This window comes from Apus apus, chromosome 2 (genome assembly GCF_020740795.1).
Source record: "Apus apus isolate bApuApu2 chromosome 2, bApuApu2.pri.cur, whole genome shotgun sequence".
Classification (NCBI taxonomy): Eukaryota; Metazoa; Chordata; class Aves; order Apodiformes; family Apodidae; genus Apus; species Apus apus.
The window spans coordinates 65,012,033-65,034,540 of record NC_067283.1 but is presented as its reverse complement, the minus strand read 5'-3'; the positions used below and the strand labels follow the sequence as shown (position 1 = coordinate 65,034,540).

The 22,508-nt window shown below is 38.8% G+C and overlaps 1 long non-coding RNA gene across 1 annotated transcript in view; it reads right to left on the bottom strand.

The window, feature by feature from the left end:
* The window catches only part of LOC127381773 (uncharacterized), a 30,917-nt gene extending 27,471 nt beyond the window's left edge, over positions 1–3,446 (bottom strand). Inside the window, exon 1 of the long non-coding RNA XR_007888793.1 lies at positions 3,372–3,446. This is a non-coding gene — a long non-coding RNA (uncharacterized LOC127381773). The remainder of the gene's footprint in view (positions 1–3,371) is intronic.
* Positions 3,447–22,508: the final 19,062 nt, after the last annotated feature.

The window sequence follows — 22,508 nt, the reverse complement described above, 5'->3', positions numbered from 1 at the left end:
GATATTGGGCCCAATGCTGTTTAACATCTTCATAAGTGACCTGGATGTTGGGATCAAGAGCACCCTGATGAAGTTTGCTGGTGACAACAAGATGAGTGGAGAGGTTGACACTCCAGAAGGGAGAGCCACCCTCCAGGATCACCTGGACAGGCTGGAGGAGTGGGCTAGCAGGACCCTTATGAAGTTCAATGGGGAGAAGTGTAAGGTCTTGCACCTGGGAACATATAACCCAGGAGCACATTTCAGACTGGGATCCACCTGGCTGGAGAGCAGCCCTGTGGAAAGGGACCAGGAGGTCTTGGTGGATAAGAGGCTCAACATGAGTGAGCAGTGTGCTGCAATGGCAAAGAAAGCCAAGAGGATGCTGGGCTGCATCAACAAGGGCATCACCAGCTGAGATAAAGAAGTCGTCATCCTGCTCTACTCAGCACTTGTCAGACCACACCTGGAGTATTGTGTTCAGTTTTGGTTCCTGCTCTACAAAAAGGATGTGGACAGGCTGGAGAGGGTCTGGAGAAGGGCCACAAGGATGATCAGAGGACTGGAGGACCTGCCATATGAGGAGAGGCTGATAAAACTGGGTTTGTTCAGCCTTGAGAAGGCTTTTTCAGAGACCTTATTACCATGTTCCAGTACTTAAAGGGTGGCTACCAAGAAGATGGAGACTCCCTATTTACAAGGAGTCACATGGATAAGACAAGTTGCTCCTGGGGAGATTCCAGTTAGACACAAGAGGTAAGTTTTTCCCCATGAGGACAGTCAAACATTGGAATAGTCTCCCAAGGGAAGTGGTAGATTCCCCCACATTGGGCAGTTTTAAGTCTCAGCTTGACAGGGTGCTGAGCCATCTCATGTAAACTATAGTAGTACCTAGAAAGGTTAGACCAGATGATCCTTGAGGTCCCTTCCAACCTGGCATGCTATGATTCTATGGTTCTATGATTTTGAAATGGGAAGTGCAGACCAAGCTCCTCTTCTGCTGAAGTCGGTAGCAGAAACCCACTTCTGCAGCCAGCAAGTAAATGACTGTGGTTCCCACTGGCAGTACCCCAGGAAACAGTATTCATGTCCCACATAAGCAGTCCCTTTGTGTTTCATCCCCATTGACTGTGTATGCCACAACAGCTTCTTATACAATACAAGCAAAGAGTCTAAAGTGTGTAAGCAATGAGTCTAAAGAGTGTTTTAGAACTACACAGAAAAGGCATATTGTCTTCATTTCAGACAAGGATGTCTTACATGTGCTTCCTTTGGCTTTTTCTTGTTAGAGAGGAGATTAAAATCTCAGGCATCTCACAGCTCATTATTAATATATAGTCATTCTTTGCTGCTCACAAGGCAGATGGAGAGACTGACAGCAGGCCCCTGAGACAGCAGCCTGGTTACACAACTCCTATACATGGACAATTCCTAGTGACTGCAGAGAAGAAAGGACCAGTCACAGTTATTACCAATATTTGTTAGGCATCTGTACTGTTTGTGGTGCTCTACAAGGCAAACACTGCCCTAGTTTATCCTGAAGAACAACAGATGTCAAAAGAATCTTTTGAAGATGCAGAGATAGTGACAACTTACAATGTTCCTGTTGGTTTCCTTTTTGCTTTCTACTTTTTCTCCTAGCATTAAAGGGCCTGTAAATAATAGTAGAATGGTGAGGGCAGGGTAGTGACAATAGCTCTGATGAAATGCACTTCTAGGAAGAATTTGAATGAGAAAAAGGAGATACTCACAGGCTGGGAGATAAGGCAGCAGCAAGAAAACGTGAGGGAAAGCAAGTGTAAGGAGCACAGGTGTTGGCAGTGATGACTATACAAAAGGAACTAAAGTCAGAAATTTGGCTTGGTGAAGTATTGTGATGAAGATTCTTATTACAGAATAGTGAGCAGGAAGATCCAGTGAGACAAAATCATGACTTGATTGACAGGCAGGAGAAGGTGGTGGTGGGACCTGTATTTCTGACAGACCAGCAGGGAACAAAGAGGATAAGCAGAAGGTGGTGAAAGGTTATAGGTTATCATCTAATGATATTCAAGATGAAAGACAGTAAGATTATTATGGTATTACTCTTATGTATTCAAGGACATGGACCATTAAAATGGATTTACAACACCAATAGAAAGAGCCAGAAAAATGAAGGAGGGGAAAGAAGTCATGCTGGCACACATCACTGGGGAAGGGAAAGGGTCAGGAAAAAAAAAAAAAAGGAACAAAAACTAGTAGGAAAAAAGAAAGTAAGTTGATAGAAAACGGCTCAATGTCCAAATGGAGACCAGTGATGAGTGGTGTTCCTCAAGGATCTGTACTGGGACTGGTGCTGTTTAACACCTTTGCTGGCAACATGGACAGTGGGACTGAGTGCACCCTCAGCAAGTTTGCTGGCGACATCTCACTGTGTGCTGAGGTCGACACGCTGAAGAGAAGGGAGGACATCCAGAGGGACCCTGACAGGCTTGAAATGTGGGCCAATGCCAACCTCATGAAGTTCAATAAGGCCAAGTTCAAGGTCCTGAACCTGTGTTGGGGCAATACCAAGCACAAATACAGGCAGTAAAAGAGCAAAAGCTGGTGATGACTGAAAATTTTGACAATGAACAGGTAGATAAGGAGCAATTAGGCATCCATAATCAGTTTAGTTTCTCAGGAAGGAGGACATCTTTGATGTTGAAACACACTCAGGGTTCTTGGTAGGGAAGAAGATGCCACATTAATGCAAATCTGACTTTAAAAAAGAAAGGAAATGTCATAAAAATGAAGGCAGTTTAGAAAGCTGTATTTACCTAGACATAAGGATAAACGTAGTGTATTCTGGTACCCTAGCTGAGAGGCTGCATGGTTAAACTATTCCTTTCCATTTTGCAGACTTTGACAAGAATCAGCACTTGTTCAAAGTAACGAAGCATCAGTATTAGATGCAATCAAAAGACAAGTTCATGCAGTTGTTTAGATTTGTTCCTTATTTGATCATGCAAAATATTTCCTTGAAGTAAACTACAGGGCAGTACTTAGCAAATGCCACCTTGGCTGAAGTCAGCAAATGTGGGATCCACTAATTATAGTATCTCAGCTACTTCAAACTGTGGTTTCTGGACCATAATTACTCCCCTGAGGAGTCTGTCAAAGCAAGTTTAGAATCAGTAGGTTCAGATTTGCTCTACAGGTTCTACATCTCCACTAAGAAATTTTACGGAATTTGTAAATTTAAAAGGTATGTCAAACTACATAGTAGTTTTAAGTTCCTTTTCTTCCCAGATCCTGTGGCTGATCTACAGAAATATTACAGAAAGGTAATTAAAACTTATGTAGGCCCAACCATTTATGTATATTCAGCAGCTGTATTTGATGTCTAATGCAATAATGCAATGGAACTTCACCTATACATCATGAACTGCTTCCTTGTTTGGCTTTTCACTCTTGCTCTTCAATGGCAGTGTGGGCAACCAACCTGCAATACCCAGCCTCTGGAAAGGAAAAAAAAAAAAAGTATATTAGTAGTCTGATAACCATAATAAAACTTGGAGTTTTCCATGTTAATTTCTGCAAGCAAGCAAGCAGAAGCTCACACCTCTTGCTCCAAGCCAAGTAGAAGGTATTTGTTTCTTAGCAGAACTTACCTTAGCTCAGTGTCACACTATTTAATCTATAGAATTTCTAGGGACCTTGCAGTCTGAGCAAAGTGAGCTTGAACCTGCTGTCAGCAACAGGAGAAATACACTGATTTTATCCATGGGCAAAACTACTGTATCCTTGTTTTTCTGATTATCAGAGGATATATACTACCTTTCCTCAGAGCAGGAAGAGAAGGAAAGACAAATACTGGTAAGTTGCTTAAAAAAATAAAATAAAATAAAATAAAATGTATTTTAAGACTAAGAGTTAGATCTTTTTATTCCACCATGCAATTTTCCTTTTTATTTCCACAGATAGCATTCTCAATTTAACTGTCAGTCTTTGAACATAAACTTATTGCTCTTTCTTCTTAAAATACACAGCAATAGGGGACAGCAAATACAGGTTTGTAATCTTTGCTGGGAAACATTCAATTTGCTGTACAGTCTTAACAAGCAACAGGGATTTTCCCAAATGCCTAACAGCACTGGATTGTACAACTATATATCCTCTAATCATGGAGGTCTCTCTGAATCTACACTTTTGACCTGAAGGCTATTAAGGAATTTTTAAAGGAAATACGAATATGTAGGAGCCAAGATCGAGTAGATGAATCAACATTAAAGGGAAGAAGGGAGGCATATTTAATGTAGTTCACATAAGTTGTTCCAAGTACAACTTCAAACAGTATCATCTTTTTTATCATCTGCTTACTTAGAAGTAAAAATAAAATCCCTCTTTTGATTTTGTATGAAAGACAATATTATATCTTTATCACACAGTACAAACCAGCTTCCCAGTGACATTCTGCAGTAACTTATTTCTGCTTTTTCCATTCAAAGAGAATTAAAATGTCACATTTAACTTCTTGTAGGTAAAGGTGCATCACAGAATCTCGGAATTGTTAGAGAGAGAAAGGACCTCTAGAGATCATCTAGTCCAACTCCTGCTAAATCAGGATCCTCCTAGAACACATTACTCAGGACTGCATCCAGGTGGGTTTTGAATATCTCCAGAGAAGGAGACTCCACCACTCCCTGGGGCAGCCTGTTCCGGCGCTCTGTCACCCTCATTGTAAAGAAGTTTCTTCTCATATTTAAATGGAACTTCCTATGTTCCAGCTTGTACTCCTTGCCCCTCGTCCTGTCACTGGGAACTACTGAAAAGAGTCTGGCTCTGTTCTCCCTGCACCCATCCTTTAGATCCTTCTAGGCATTAATAAGGTCTCCCCTCAGCCTTCTCTTCTCCAGGCTAGAGTCCCAGATCTCCCAGCCTTTCCTCATGAGGCAGATACTCCAATCCCCCAGTCATCTATGTTGCTCTCCACTGGACTGTCTCCAGCAGTTCCCGGTCTCTCTTGAACTGGGGATCCCAGAACTGGATGCAGTATTCCAGATGTGGCCTCACCAGGGCAGAGTAGAGGGGGAGAATGACCTCTCTTGACCTTCTGGCCTCACTCTTCCTTATGCACCCCAGGATTCCATTGGCCTTCTTGGCAGCAAGGGCACATTGCTGACTCATGGATAATTTATATCTACCAGGACTCCCAGATCCTTCTTCTCAGAATTGCTTTCCAGCAGTATTGGTGCATGGGGTTCTTCATCTCCAGGTGCAGGATCCTATACTTGCCCTTGTTGAACCTCATTAGGTTCTTTTCTGCCCAGCTCTCCAGCATGAGCTACTGGAAAATCAGGAAAGTCTATTGATGAAAGAAAAAAGTTCTAAAAGTCCTTGCCTGTGTTTAAGAGGTCCACAGTCTTCTACAGATAATGCAAGACCTTGTAAGAGGACTCTCTATTGACTTTGTGTTCAGGCGTTACTCGGAGCTTTTTATTCTCCAAAGCAGGCACTGAAAGCAATAGCAGAGCACGGCATCTTTGAAAACAGATGATCCTCAGAGTCAGATGCAGAGAATGTTCTGTCCAGATGACAATCATACTGTTTTCAAAGTCAGAAAAACTTCATATACCTCCTCCAAGCCTTCAATTTCTGTCCTTGGAATCTAAGCAGAATACTTCATAATAGGTATGACTATAGTGGCTCCAGCTGTGGCCTGGGATTAAGGTGGTCAGTAAAGCATCCAAATAGAGGAGACTACTATGTACAGCTGGTTGCAGATCTATTTTAGGTCTGGCAGGATTCTTAAAGACACAGCTGTACTGATCTGACTGCTAAATTTCTACCCAACTACAGCAAAGTTGCATCAGAGCTCTAGAAAACACAAAAAATCTTTTTGAAAACAAACAAAACAAAAATCAGTTTGAGTAAATCTGAGTGCTTTAACTTACCTGTAAGTTGACTGCAAGGAGTCAAACAGTTAGATACAGTCTAAGTGTATCTATGCTGGGTCTGCTAACTAAACAAGGAAGAACCAGCTACAAATACAGACTTGCTACAAGCAAAAGTTTTTACCCTCATGAAGACAGTCAAGCAGGGGAACACTTTGCTCACAAAGGCTGTGTGGTCTCCAGCCTTGGAGATTCCCAACATTCAACTGGTTAAAACCTTAAGCAACCTGGTCCTGCTGGCCCTGCTTTGAGCAGGAGTTTGGACTGGAGACCTCTTGTATTATCATACAATGTCTGAACATGACAATGAGTTTAGCCTCTGCAGAATCATGATTCTTGAAGAATGCTGTGAATTCTTCCTTTCTATTGTCTTTTTAGATAATGAGAACACTTTTGATAGAACTTGCATGAAAATAAAAGGAAGAAGCCAGATCTCACTAAGTATTGGATGCCATTCTATGCCCTTTAGAGCCATGCAGCCTGCTAGATGTGAAAGGACATGTGAAGTTAAATATTCCCAATGAAAGAGCAAAGAGCTGCTCCATCTGCAAGGAAGGCAAAACAAATGATCTGCAGCTTTTTATTGCAGTGGCATTTATACTTTTATTTCATCTTGCAGTAAAGTTGCTAATGTCAGCAAAATTTATTCTAGATTGTAAGAATATGCAAATGTCTACATAAGCCAAATGTACAGCTTGGATTCCTGGCAGTCAGCCAGTACAGCCCTCTGTGTAAATAAGTTTGGCTATTTCCATATTAACCCCTCATGACTATCCCTCTCTCCTGGACTTTCAAGCTAGAAGAGTCTGTGTGTGTGTCAAAGTTTAGCAATGGAGCTGCATTTACAGGTAATAGAATATGTAAAGTATATGCACTGCAATTAAATACAGGTCCATCTTCCAAGCAAGGTCCATTCAGGAATGCCCTGCTGGCTTTAGGAGAGGATTGTAGTTCATAAGTTCCTGAATTAAACAATACACAAATTGTGTGAGTGGTACGGTTAGCTGGAGGAACAAATACAGAAGATTCACTCAGTGATGTAAATTAGGACTTAGAGTTAACTCAATATTTTATGTAACATTTGCTGTGCATGAATCCATTACCTGTGGTGTTTAATATTGCATGTATGATTTGGCAGATACAGTTCAATTTTACAGTGAAGCAAGGACACAACAGATGACAACTCTCCACAAAGCAAAAAAAAAAAAAGTGATAGCTGTATTCACATATTGCAGATGCAGTGAAATAGATCTGGGGTTTAGTAATTAATTATTTATCTGCATGTGGGATTATTTTGTCTGTTTTGTAGACTTTGGTTAGGGGGTTTTCCCTTGTTTTGTTTTATACATAGAACACTATTTCCTAAGTAAGAACCTGGTATTTGTAACATACTAAGTGCATCACTTCATGTTTTGGTGTACAGTGCCAACTGCTTCTTGTAATACAGAAATAGTAACAAGGAGCAATTGGAGAAACTGATACTGCTCAAATCAAAATAGGAAAGATGATAACCACATAGATAAAAGGGTATGCAAAAACATAGCTGTGTTTTGTCTGTGTGATTGTAAGTCTCTGCATTCACTCTGACAGGTTTTTAAATATTTGAACAAAGGAACCCAAAGGTGTCCAATCACCTTACACAGGAATCTTTGGATAAAAAAGAGCCTTGCCAGAGATCATTTCAGAGTTTTCCTACCACCCTGCAAATAAGGCATTCAGGCATGTACTTGTCCATTTAAATATTGCCATCAGTGATAATAAGATTAAACACACTCTGCTGAAGAAATAAACAGCATTTTCTATTCAAGTGCCTGAGCAGCAAGCAGCCAGTCATATCAGTGCTGAAGGAAGGAGACTTAAGGTTTAATTTTGAGGAAGGATGTGTAACAGCAGCTCTGTCAGATGAGCAGTATCTAGATTACACAATAAAATATCCTTGCACTATTGATTAAAAGTGTGTCTTGGCTGCATGGAGACAGAAATGCTGCAGCCCAGTAGAGAAGCAAGAAAAGCTAACTAGGGCATTGGTGGACATTTAATAAGAATTTATATTTTGAAATGTATGGAGTACATCACTAGGAGGGACAGTACCTAGCAGCTTTCCCCTCAATTTGTGGCACTTCTGTTACTGAGACCAAAATAAATGTATCACTTCAGTATTTTCTTTTAACTATAGGGCATTTTCATAGGTGAGGATGACAATGTTTTGGCTTTACCCATCTTTTTCCAGGCTACAAATAGACTCACCTTGTCCCTGTGACTACCCTTTGCCCTCCTCCCACTCCCAATTGTTTATTCAACCTTAACAATGTTTTGGGATTGCATTATCAAATGGTTGGGATAAATTTCACCATGATTTAACTTAGCAGAGTCTTGTAAGTGAAAGCATTTGCTATTACAGACCATGATAATGGCACCCTTAGGTACCATACCCTATTGCAGAAGATCTGTGTTAAACACTATGAATTCCAAAATAGTTACCTCCTCTGGAACAAAATCATTAAGCAGAGTAGCCTGACTTAATTAGACTTAAATGCCATCAGTGATTCACTCTATTTTAATAAACTCATCTGTTTTCATCTGTAATTTATGCCATAAAAAGCCAGTCATGTTGTTACAATGACTCAGGAGCACACTTAGAAACTATCTGAAAACCTTTCAGGGCTACCTTCTCAAAGGTTTCATGTCACTGTAACAGGTGCAAACAGTGTCTGTGAAACGAAAGCCTTTTCAGGGAAAGGCACCACAGAGATCTTTGCGACTATTAGAAAATTTACAACAATGTAAAAAACAGAGCATAAGTGCACTGAAAGAAGAGCTTGGTTGATAAATCTGCTACACTACGGAGTTCTGAAAGCATGCAGAGGAAGAAGCAAGAAACATAAGGATATGGGTGTTTATGGGAAAACTATTTCAAAATGTTAAGTCTCAAAATTTGCTTAACAGCTTATTAGGTTCACTGTTTTCCCTAATTCTTTTGGAAAGAAATGCCAGAGCTGAGGGTCAGAGCCAAAGAACAGCCTTTCTTCAACATATTTACTCCATTCACCCTGACCTTTCAATATACATGGACGGTAAAGCTGCCTCAGGAAATCTGTGTAAAAATATGACATGAATTCAGTCCACTGGCAATTTAAAAATCAATATATGACTTAACACTGTAAGTACACTTTTACCTGTGAGAGGGCAGGAAAAGAGCTGGAGTAAGGATCTCACCTCTGTGCATTGAACTGTTAACCATCCTAAAGGGAATTTAAACACTCTGAGATGGAACTACATGTGATAACCTCCAACTCACAACCCCTAGGAACATGCTCTTGATTCTTCCCATGTTTAGACTAAATGAGAAAGAATCATTTTTATCAGAGTAGAGTATGAAAAAAAGATTAAAAATATTCTTTAAAGGTACTCTCCTTTGATGATGGAGAGGGGCCAGAGCATATATGAGCAACTGTAGGCTACCTAAGTTTGGTACTGTTCCAGGCTATGAACAGAGTTTGCTGGACAGGAAGTCTGCTCTGATCTACTTCAAAGCACAGCTGGGAGTAAACAGGTATGCTAATGAAGAAATTACATATGCTACTCATTTACCAGCTCCTGCAGGAGCCTTAATAGCAGAAGTTGATTACACAAGCAGTCGCAAGATGGTCCTATACCTGATTAAACACATTTGTGAGTACTGCACTCCTCTCTGTGATAGAAGCAAACAGGACGGGCAATATGCAGCCAAAACTCATTGTATTGCATCTCCTGGTCAGATTAACAGGACCAAAATGCTCACCCCCCTTGGTAGTATTTCTGATTAGAGACTGAAAAACCCAACTTAATATAATCTGTGATTAAAGAAAAAAACCCTCAAACCAATTAAATGAGCATACAAATACCCCAGGTATATTTTGTTTGTTTGTTCTTTTTCCTCTAAAAATACTGAACAGATTTGTGTGCAAGAGTTAGTCATGGTCAGATGCTGCTGCAACTGTTTGCTTTCCATTTTGTTTGAAGTGGCTCCACTGGATCCAGGTTTGTTTGTTTACCTGCTGTTTGACAAACAGTCTCCAACACTCAGTTATCAGGGATTCCTGCTCACATCTCTTACTGGAAGTTCCATTCTCCTAATTTTTGCTGTAAGCAGGACAACACAAGAGGTGGTTTTGCCTCCAGGCAATTTCAGCTGGGTCTGGTATCAGCCATGTTTTATTACAACCTATAAGATCGGGACCTCTTTGATTGTCCTTCCTAAGATTTACAGTTTCTTTTACTTTTTTTCTTTTTTTTCCACTTTCACATACACTCACACACACGGAGTACATTTAAAGGAATATGTTGATCTTAATGACCTCTCAAAATTTATCCTGGGGCTAATCAGAGGCTTGCTGTATTGTGCTGGCTAAATCTATCATGGTATTGAATAATTCACAGCCTGCCTTAAAGGCTCCAGACTAGGTGATTTACCCCGTATTAATGCGATGCTTTTGCATTTTAATAGGCTTATGTTAATGTTTTACAAAATGATAAAGATTGTTTCTGAACTCTCCAGCGACAGGAGAGGATGGTACAAACCACATAATTCTAACAAAGGACAGTCAATACCACCAGGTTTATGAGTGTCACTGCAGCATCTGTCATAAGCTTGGGCCAGACCAAAGCATTTTGTTGAGTCTTACCCCTATTCTGATTGCACAAGTGGCTTTTCCCAAACTCTCTGACACTTTAATGAAAGTAGTCAGGTATAAGAAAAAAAGGTAGGACATTCTGAGTTAAGCTTTCCAGGCGTGTTTTAGTGCAGAGATTTTATATCCCATTGAAAAAAGACCCAGAAGAGAACAAAAGGGATTTTATCTCTCTGAGGCTGGAATTTCAGAGAGCAGTGCTCATGATGGGGTCATATTTTTTCCTTTTGAAAGGGAGACAGCCTGTCAGCAGAGCTCAATGTGTTAGGCATATGGTGGGTGTTGAGAATTGTAAAATACAGGCCAGGTGATGTGAACACTCACTCCCCCTGCCCTCTAGCTGTATCACACCTTTCTATCTCAGCTGCTCAACAGGTCACATGTAAGCTTTTACTAGCCTCTCAAGAGAACAAATTAATGGCATTTATATCTTAAAATCTGCTAATGTGCTTGCGGTGAGAGACCGTTGGGGGGAAGCTACAATATCTCTTCAATATCTGCTTTATATACTTCACTGGTGTCCTTGTGTCGACACAGGATGAAATCAAAAGGGCAAATATTTCAGCCCTGGACCTTCTCATGTATGGCAAGGAGGTAAATGAACTTCTGTTCTGCTAGATGCAGCCCAATATGTATAGGAGAGGAAGGAAAGCTGAACTGCTTACCTCTCTGACATTAGTCAACTCAGACTTTTCAGAAAAGGGCTTACTGACAGTTTGCATGGAAGATGGTAGCTCCCAACTTCATGCAAAGGAAGGCTAGAGAAAAGGAAAAAAAAAAGACAAAGAAAAAGGGAATAGAGAATGGATATTACTACAGAAACATAACAGAAGATTGTGAGGCATTATCTGGATTGCAGTCTGAAGTACAATTTCCTATCACAGATAGGCAAAAAGAATGTATCTGATGTAAAAAATAATTTTTGTTCCAAAAGGCAAAAGGCGTGATTTTGTGTTTCAGAACTCTGACAGGAAGAAGAGGGTAGCATTTAACAGAGTAAGACATCTTGTAATACTCAGGTGCTCACCTAGCAAACAGAAAATTAATTTCTGGCTTGTGTTTCCGAGCTTTTAGCTGAGACCCAAGCTTTCATTTCACATACTCCAACCCAGTTCCTCAAATGCCAAGGTATGGAAGCTATCTCTAGCATAATGAATATTCAATGCTATATGGAACATCTGCTGTTGGTTTTTAAACGGACTGTGAGCAATTATGCAACTCACCTGGGATATGAGAGACCCAGGTTTTCATTTAGTGTTAATTTAGACAAACATGGTAGCTTTTCTGGCTTAGTGGCTGTTCTGGGGTGGGGGCTGCTCATTGCCAGAAAATTCATTATGCACCTAAGAGATTTTCATGACAGTTGGAATGTTTGGTTAAGACACATCAACATTACCAGGAGCAGCAAAAATGCCTGTCAGTTCTTCTGGACACTTCCGAGAAGACATTACAGAATTATTTTTCACAACTCATGCAATTTCACAGCAGAGATCATGGCTACTGTTCAAAAAACAATTGTATAAAAAGTGACTGAACACTTAAAAGGATAACAATACCATCTGGAATTTAAATTATTGCTATTACTATACAAGCTGGAAGAAACACTAAGCTGCATGCTTGAGAGTTTAAGTCAATCTTTGCTTCCAGGTAATAGAAGGAGATCTATTGCAGATTATCCTATCACTTCCTAATTTAGGGATTCATGCATCTGCATAGGAGCATCTGGTGTCAGACAGGAAACAGATGTATGAAGCCATGTTGGTGTTTATGTTCTTCTGTGTAGCATGTACAAAACCTTAAAAGAGCTTAAAAATGCTAGCACAAACCAAAAATGTTCAGGGTTGAGTCAGCACTTTCTTAGAAACTGCAGTCAAACAAGCACAAAATTGAAATCTGGAAACAGATTTTTTTCATCCTTTTGCTCATTAAGTACTTGTTTGTTGCAGTTAATCCAAATCAAGCATTCATCTCATTCTAAAATCAAACTGAGTTACTATCACGAGTAGATGACATGTATTTCTGGTTTAGTACTAGTCAATTTAAACATCAGTCATACAAGAACAGATTTACAGCTGAAATGAGTTGCCTTCTTAGAATAAATGAAGCAGGAAGCCTGTCATTTCCTCACTCTATCTTTTGCATACAGTATATATATTGTAAGTGTAATCCATGTATTTCAAGGTCTGCAGGATTTAAATGCATCCATATCTTGCAAAAGGAGTCTTACTTACTCTCAAGACACTGATTATTCTGCAGCATGAGTCATTTGGGAGTGCATTAGATAATAACAACCTGCAGTAGGTAGTAATATTTGGGGAAGAAGTAGTCCAAAGTCTTTTTTATCTTTTCTAATATCAAGCTTCATGGAGCTAGCTCTTCTCCTCCTAATAAATACAATTTTATGGTGTTTCCTAACAAATATCTCTGACTTTGGAAAAAAAATACTCTATTTTCCTACACTTAGATAGGAAACTACAGCAGAACCAGTTACTTTCCTGAAAGGTTAAGCTTTTATGGAGTGGAGTCATTGCATATAATTGCTAGAATTTGGTCATTCACAAATCCTCTCCACCAAGTTGCATACCACGGGTGTTACAAGTTTCAGACAGAGTTTCATACATTAGCAAAACAGCAACCATGTTTCTGAAAGAAAAACCAGAAAAATGGGAGTTCAAGTATATAAGCAAAAATGTTCTCACTGGATGTTATGTTCCCTACTGATCAGAATGAGTAAGTAGTTCTGTGAGTATTTACAAGATCTCTTCAAGGTTAAGCCTATATTTGGTGTCTCCACCGAAATGGTGTTTCCATTATGGAAAATTCTTAATGCTCAGTTGTCTTGCAGGACTTCTCAAGTAGTTTTTTAGCACTTCAAGCCTTAAATGAGTAATACTGTATAAGTGGAAAGCGTGATGATGACAATTTTTTTAATAACTGAACAATTATTACTTTTTACTACTCTTCACTTGCTTTCTTAGCCAAAGCACTTGATTTCTTAGCCAAAGCACTTGACAGTTTCATTCAATCATTTATATAGTAAAATTCCTTATTTACAAAAATAAAAGACTAATCCTGTTTAAATTGTCTCCCTTTAAACAAAGAAGAATGATTTTCACTGCATGTCTTCAACACTTAGCTGAAATACAAGCAAAAAGATGCCAAGAATTGGTAAGAAGCATCTTAAGAAGATATTTAAATTATGAAGTTCTTTGTGTTGTTTTAAGATGTACATCTTTTCCATTCTGAGTGGCAACAGAATGGAGTCTTTTTCCTGTTGCATGGATATATTGTAACTAATCTATTTTTCAGAGAGCTTTCCAAAGGTAAAAATGACAACTTAATTGATTAAAAGCTTTATGGAAGATAATGCCTAAAATAAGATCACCAATTATTGCAACTACATCACTCCTCATAATGAGCAATGGCTGCTTGAGAACCTGAAGGGACTTTGTTCTATACCATTACAGAGCAGAAGGCCTTTAGCTTTAATACCTTTGGATAGATGTGACAGTCATGTATGTATACTCTGTCTTACACTGAGGAGTTGAAGCCATGACTGGCATTTTAAGTACCACCACAAAGCAAAAAAAATCAATTATAAGAGTTTTTAATATTCTCTGACTTGCCACTTCAGGGCAGGGATTGTTTTTGTGCTTATAGAACACCTAATAAAATAGGATCACAACTTAATTAGAAGGTCAAAGAGCTTTTAAAATTGAAATAACAAAAAATAACAGCTACAGTAATGTATTTCACAGAACCTGCCTGCAAACTCCAAAGAACCTGACTATTATGGCTTTCACCAGAGCAGGTGATAATTAACTTCTTATGTATGCCAATGTCACATTAGGAATTACAGCAAATCATCTTGCTGCAGCTTTAGTCCAGTATTTCTTTACTTATTCACCATGGACAAAGAGAACAGATAATTCTTCTTCTTTCTGGAGAAGCTTTTAATGTACTTGAAGACTGTTCTTTCAACTCTGTTCAGTCTTGTTTTTACTTTCAGTAACACTAGTTCACTCAGTCTTTCTCTGAAGGTCATGCATTGCAGACTTCTGCCCATTCTCGCTGTTACCCCTCAACATACATCTGAAGGGCTCATTTTTTTTCTTGAAGTGCAATGCTATCACCTTGACCTAGCAGGAATATTGCAGCATACTCTTAAATAAAGAAGGTTTTCAGAAAGCTGATTAAATAAATTCTGTTAAAAAGTTGAGCAGCAAGTAAAAAGCTAGAGGAATAATATGCCATAGCAATGCCTAGAGCATGGTTTGCTAATGTTAACGTAATTGCAAGTGCTTGTGTGAGAACTGGCAGGTAAACATACCTTCTGCTATGAACAATTTCAAGCCTCCTGGGGGCAGTGGAGATAAGAAAACATGACTTCTATCCCAAAAGCAGACTCCAGCCAATTCAGTGTAATTGGTACATCTCTTTTCTCAAGTGCTGCATCAGTTCAGTTCCCAGTATAATTAAATGAGTCTTCCTGTCACCTCTTCCTATTCCGAGTGCTGTCAGTAAATTGCAATGCCTTCAGTAGCTCAGGGAAAAGTATCTTTCTTCTGTTTCCTAAACCTAACCCACTTAGAATCCATGTGTTATGTCACAAAAGTACAAGCTGAAAGCTTCCCAGCAATATTTCAGTTTATAACAGAGGGAACGACTGTTATTCCCCAGAGAAGAAAATGAAACCAGTTTGATGAGGTAAAATGAGCCTGGACAGGGTTAATAAAAGTCATTCCAGAGAGATTGCATGTAACTTTATGGAGAACACTGTTGATTGCATGCCTACTGGACAAGTTAATACAGCAAGGAGAGAAAATGTCTGAGGAGAGAAAATTAACCAAAGATTGAGACTGGTTTGTATACATTTAAAATAAATTCTGTCACAGTGAAAAAGCAGCATGCAAATCTGCTTTGAAATAGGTGTTCAGCACATTTTGGTTTGTTGATGATAGGAAGATAAGCAGATTAGGCATGTTCAGGCTAGCACAAGTGACTGTGAAGTGATTAATACTTAAGATACCTGAGGCAGAGTAACTAGATGTAATTAAGAAAATAAAGAACATTAATAGTAACACTCTTCACACCTGGTGAAAAAGAGCACACTGTTGACACGGTATGATAGATACAGAAGATGGTAACTGAAGAGGGAAATGCATGAGAGGTAGTGAGAAAATACAAGGATTTGTAGAACTCTACAGAACAAGACCTGATTTTCAAAGGTGCTTTCAAGTCAGGAGTATAAACCATATAACTTAATTGCAGAAGGTGGGGGAAGAAATTTGTTTGTTAATTACAAATGCATTAAGAGTAGCAAATGGGAACTCACTACTTATTTAATCAGAGAGTCATTGCTCTACTATAAGGGTTTACTTTAAGACTAGAATCATGGAATCATAGAATCATTAAGGTTGGAAGGGACCTTAAAGATCATCAAGTTCCAACCCCCCTGTCATGAGCAGGGAACCCTACCACTAGACCAGGTTGCACAAAACCTCATCCTAACTATGTTAGGTAGTTCTCTTGTCTTAAAAATGCATTAGCAGTAAATTTCAACTTCTCTAATTCTTCACAATTTAGGCCGATGTTTATTGAAGTGTAGGTAAATAAATTGAAATAAAGAGAACATTTAATAGGACCTTAAATTGTCTGAGAAATTATATCCCTATCTGCATAGAATGTGAGCCAAAGACAAGGAAACAGGTCATGTGTAACACTTATCAATGCATGTGATGATGCAATGCATATATCACTACCAAGTAAGATTTGGGGTTCCATATTCACCATGTGTCTATGATTCCACTTCAGTTTTGCTTGCTTCTCAGTTAACAAGTTAATATTAACTAACAAACTCTGTAACAAAAAAAAAAACACATAAATGCCTGCTCAGATTTTTACGTTAGAAGAAAAGGCTGTGATCCCTTTACCATTTATAAAGGATTAAAAAACAACCTTGATAAAGCAGTAGCCACTGCTTTCATGTCTGAGACTGGTGACATTCAGTAAGGCCTCCAGACAGCAATCTGTCCTAAAAAAAAACCAGCTGGTATAATGCAGTCACCTTCAGCAATTAGCAACCATCTCAGTTATCTCCATTGTGTATTCTAGCATTTGACAAACAAGCAGCCTTGAAGCACATATTCCTGAAAAGTGAGTATTTTATTTTTCATGGACTACCTGCTTCTTAAAAAAGGACTCTTAATACAAGTCTCTGAGCCGTGAACAGACAGCAATTCATGCTCCCATTTGCTCCTGGCTGAAGAGCAGGTATCAGCTCAGGGGGCAAGAAACATGTACTTCTTAGAAAAACATCCTTTGGGCATGCAATGGGTGCTCTACTCCCACAGCACTTCTGACCACCTATGAGTAATGAAGGTTCTTTGTACTTATGCGAAGATCTTATCTACACCACAGGCTCTTCTGTGGAGGCCTAACGTGTAGGGCCTAACCCTCCTCTCAGTAAATCACACTGGCAACGTTCACCTCTATTTCTTTTACAACCCACAATTAATTAAGCTCTCCTGCAGCAAAACCAAGCAAAGATGTCGGAGTAAGGGAATTGCGTGTGACTTTTTGATCTCAAGAGCTGCTATGCTATGTCACTGGGGAAAGAAGAGTGGAAATTCAGGAAACAAAGGCTCAGTGAAAAGAAACCAGACAGCAAGTGGATGTCAGTAATTTTTGTTTTATTTCAACACGGGAATTTTAAATTGATGGCTTCCTGGGCTGCAGATTAAAAGGTTACAGAGGGTGCAGATAATCTTTCATGCAGAGCATGCTGGAAGCATATATTTGACATAGCAGTTCTAATCCTCATGTTAGCTTCCGGGAACTATCTGACCAAAGGTAAATAGCCAGCTTTTCTCTTAATGAGCATCTGGTTAAAAATTTACATGAACCTTAGGTCTGTGTGGAAGGGATACTACTTAAAACATGTGTGCCATTTTCTAAATGGGAACACTGGAGTCGATTTAAATAAGTTTTACTGAATGAAATTTTCAAATGTTTCTAGCACACTATAAAATTAGTTGAATAAGTTCAGCATAATCAGATACCTTTCCTAATCAGTCATACACTAGCAATTATTTTTCTGCTTACCCAAATCTGCATTTATAGCTTCCAGGTACCAACCTCAGCAGTAAATAGGTACTGTATTCCTATAGTACATAAATTACCTTCTTCATGTTGCACATATCAAAATATTTCTTCCAATATTTTTAGAATATTCTAGTGCAAATTTTTCTTAACAGTTACTTATTAAATACAATAAGTACTTTCACACTTTAAGGTAACTTACCCTATAACTGCTGTAAACTACTATGAACATCCTAAAAATATTTAGTCCCCGCTTCTTCACAATCAGCTCTTAAAATGACACTGTTCATAAAGACCTTCCATATTGTATTTCGGGCCCTATTAAGATTCAATAACTAAATTAAAACCTTACTCTCAATCTACCACCATTGCTAGTACTGAAACATAAATTGGATGGTAGAATAGTGAACCATATTGTTGTCTTTTCCATAGGTAATAGAAAAACATATTTTGATTTTGATAAATAAACCACTGATAGCTACAGTATGGCTGATTGTGCGGCGTGCACTACTAGAGAAATAAAAACTCTAGGTTTTGCCTAACAACTGTACAAGGATTAGAAAGGGCAAACAGACCTTGGTTTTCTCCCATTCCTTATGGATATAAAGATCCTTCCCCTGACACTGTCTGGTTGGTATGTATTGGATTTTAATAGTCTCCACCCATTTTATCTGGACGGCAGTGGCCCCAAGTACTAACATGCTCATATACCTTCTTTTATGAGTATATTATATCACTAGATTTTTAAGCAGGACTTGAAACTGTGTTGTATTAAAAAATGAAAATACAGAGGAACCACTATTTAGCTGATACCGGAAGGACTTTTCACCAAGCAACTCACTTCAGGAAGACGAAACTGAGCAAGGATATAGTAAGAGTTATCAGAAATTTTTATTTACAGTCAAAACCACTGAAATTACATTCTTGCTGCCTTTATACTAGGAATAAAGTAAACAAAGATAGAAACTATGTGGATAAAAATATTCCTATGAACCCAAAAGTTGGTGACTATGATTAATAATGATTAATCTCTTCTTTCTGTTCTCCTTTTTTGAACTAAGGTTAACAACAGCTTCTAATGTTTCTCGCTTCCTAGTCTTTCACCAGAACTGAAAGACACCTCTAATTTTAATTGGCCAAAAAGGAACCCACAAAGATTGATCACCAAATATTCTTTCCAGACTTTAAGATAAGTACGGTTTAAAAACAGAAAAAAAAAATTAAATATGATGAGGGGGAGTTTGAAACAATGTTTAGTGCCTTTTGACAGTATTTCTTTTAGCAGTGAATGCTAAGAGATGCTTCAAACTGACATCGCAGTTGAGCAGACAGAAAAGGAAAATATAATTTTGCCTTTGGAGTTCTCAGAAAGATGAACCTGTCAAGATGTAGAGAAATAGGTCACAGGAAAGTTAATGGAAAGTAATAAGTGGAATACATTGTGCTACAAAGCTTCATCTCAATTAAAAGTTCATGTGCTGAATGCCATTTAAATTGACAGATACCCAGCTCTTATCAACCTGCTTATTTGTAGCCTTTGCATTTATAAAGGCTGTTGTTTATTCCACTGGGTAGCCTCTGGAATCCTCCTGTTGCATTTTTTAGTCAAGAATAATTGAAGTGTAAAGTAGTAAAATGCCAGGATTCACAGCAAAATGTTTCATGGGAGAATGTTTCTTTATTACAGATGTTCAGGTGTTTCAGAATAAGCTGATGTTAGAGAAAGACTGTAATTTTCTTTCTAGCAGTGACCTGCACTAGATAGACAGGAACTAACTATTGCTCTCTGATCATAGCAATGTTATAACTTCAAGATGCATCTCCAATACCCCCTTTTAGCAGTACAAGACAAAGAAGAGTAGTTTGGAAGGGAAATAAGGAACACATCACACCTGCATGGAATGCCATGCTGCGGCACCCCAGCTTCTCACACAGAGGCATGATGAGAGTAATGAACTTGCTGAAAGGGCTGTAATATGTTAACTGATGGACAAAGATGTCTGACGTTTCCTAGTTAAACTAATTATGTTTTAGCTTCTTCTCCTGGGACCCTTTTTTTTAAATCATAGTCCTGACAGAGTAGAGATTCTGGAACAAAAACTGCATAAAATCTACAAGAGTGCAGGTGTTGCAGGGAGGCTGGACATTATGGTTTAAGGCTGGGCTGGCTACTAAATGGTTCTGTTCTAGCCCAGACCAGGACACTGGACTAGACAGGAGACATTCAGTGCAGCCTCATCTGGGGGGACACAATGCATCTCAGTGGATAAGAGCAAAACAAAACCCAAGAGATTCATCAGTGAATGAAAAACAAGATCATGGTGCTGTGGTTCTAGTTTACAACAGATACAAGAGCTGTGCTTCTGTGAGTCAGGCTGGCAAATATCATAGCCAGGAACAGGGGAAAAAGAATCTTACAACTTATACAACTGCACAAGTACACAGACATCTTTTGAGAGAGATTATAAATGAAAAGGAGAAGAAAGGTTCATCCCTAGCTTACAAACAAGCAGATGTGCAAATAAAATATCTGTGTTTGTGATTTGAAAAAAAATCATGCCTGTGCCTGAAGGTCTGATCCTGAATTAGCTGCTTATTTTTAACTCTCCCAATGTGTGTATGTTCTAAGGTCCCAAGCACTGAATACTTGCTGATTGTTACTTGTTCAGCATAGCTGAGAAATTGAACATTTTAGGTAGCTGTCTCCTCTCCTCACCCAAAGCCCTGAGGCTTATTCTGCTGTCAAAAGCCTGAAAAAGAATGCATCAAGCATTATTTTAAAACTGCTTCTAAGTGGAATTTGTAATCATTTAATATTTAAATACTGCCTACAATGCAGGTAATAAAATGAGAGCATGTTTTAGAAAGCCCTGATTGAATGTGCACATCAGCTGGTGCTCTGCTAGCCGACTGCAATTTGAATTTGATATAATTTAATGGAGCACAGTGATGAAAAACAGCAATCCTAATGGGGCTCCTCTATTCACAGCTTATTTATTTTTGGCGCTGAAACAGGAGCTTCTCTACCGCTCTGTCTTTCAGAGCATGTCATCTCAAAATAATTAGCTAAGACAACTTTTCTTTCTGTCATAATGAAATGAAATCCAAGTAACAGATTTTTACTTTTATATAGCAAAACCATAGGGGCAATTTCTCAGCTAGTATCTACTAGCAGCACAGACGTCAGTTGAACAAAGAAAAACCTACAGCAGCAACAACTGTACTCACAGGAAAGCAAAGGACTAACAGGCCTGGCTGCCGTGTAGGTGCTCAGAAGAGAGCTGGCTGTGTTCCATGCTGTTTCAGTCACCCACTCTTCAGCATCTAGGCAGATCAGACTGTGCTGTGACTTGCACAAGGTGGATTAATGTTCAATGGAGAATTGCATGAAGCTACCAAATTCATTTCTCTGTGATTCTGGTTTTGAAAGCAGGTTTTGAGGGTGAAAGGCTAATACATTAACTCGTTGTGTCAAGCACATCTCATTATGCAGAACTTAGTGTTAATACACTCAATTTCCCACGTTTTTAAGGATCTGGTGCTTTCAGGGACTTTTTTTTTTCCCTAATCATGCTCATTGTACTATCTGCATGTTTTATCTAATTTAACATGTAGTTTGTGTCAAAAAATTCCCTTGAACAAAACAATACTCAGGCTTTCAAGAAATCACAGATCATCGTGGAAGCAAGGAAAGTAAGCTGTGGCAGAACAGCAGAGGATGCTATTCTCAGTACCAGTGGGCCGAAAAGCTAAGCAAATGAGCATTACCTGCTGAATCGAATAAATTCACTCTTGCAAGAAAAATGCTTTTTCACATTAGAAGTGTAAGCAATTATCTTTTTTCTTTCAAAGCTTATGCATATACATCTGGCACTAATTCTGGCCTTTTCAGGATCAGGAAAAAAAATAAAGAAGGAAAAAAAAAAAAAAGCTCTAAATGTCCTGAACAAGCAGTCCTGGAATCAAAGTGCTAAGCCACCAGCATAGCAAATAGTCTGCGACACTCTATCCTTACAGATTTTGAAGGATGTATCCAAGGCTATATGAGAATTGTGTTGTGCTGAACCAACTCAGGTTAGCAGCGATAACTTCTTTTCCCATCCTGCAAAGGGATGTAGGATGAAGTGTAGGGAACTTTGATGAAGTCTCCTGCTGACATTTAAATAAATTAATGATGCACACTGTATACAAACAAGAGAAGCTTATGTTTCAGCAGTGACGGGCCTGATTAGTTTTTAATGATGATGAAGCCACTTTAATGGTTTGTGTTGAGCTTTTTAAGCCAAATTTTCAGAGAGCCTGTTCATGTGGAAACATAATGCTTTCCCTGGTATATTCAGCTATGTGAAAATAGGTAGACAGTGGCTAAATCTAAATTGTGCATCAAACACATGCTCTGGATTGTCCCAACAGCAGACTTCCTTTGAAGAGCAAATCTGACTGCCTCCACGCCTACACACCTGTTTCCTTCCCAAATAAACCACACATCTGAAGGTAGAGAGGAAGTGGAGTGCATCTGGGTCTCTCACACACACATCACAAAATGTGTAGGAGTTTTACACATAGGAGCTGAGAAATGCCTCCAGCTCAGTTAATTTAGACATAGCCAGAGCCATTTTCCCATCTGCTGCACTTCCAATGAAGGAGAGTTTCTGCCCTTCTGCAACCATAGCTATGAGGTAACTGCTATTTTATGAGCAATTTATGCAACATAGTAAGAGGGTAATTTTAAGATGGATATATTACTGTTATTCTTTCTTGATCTGTTGCTTTTCTAGATCTTGATATTGTCAGTCTGAAAAAGAGCAGATACTTTTTTGCATATAGAAAAAAATAATATTCC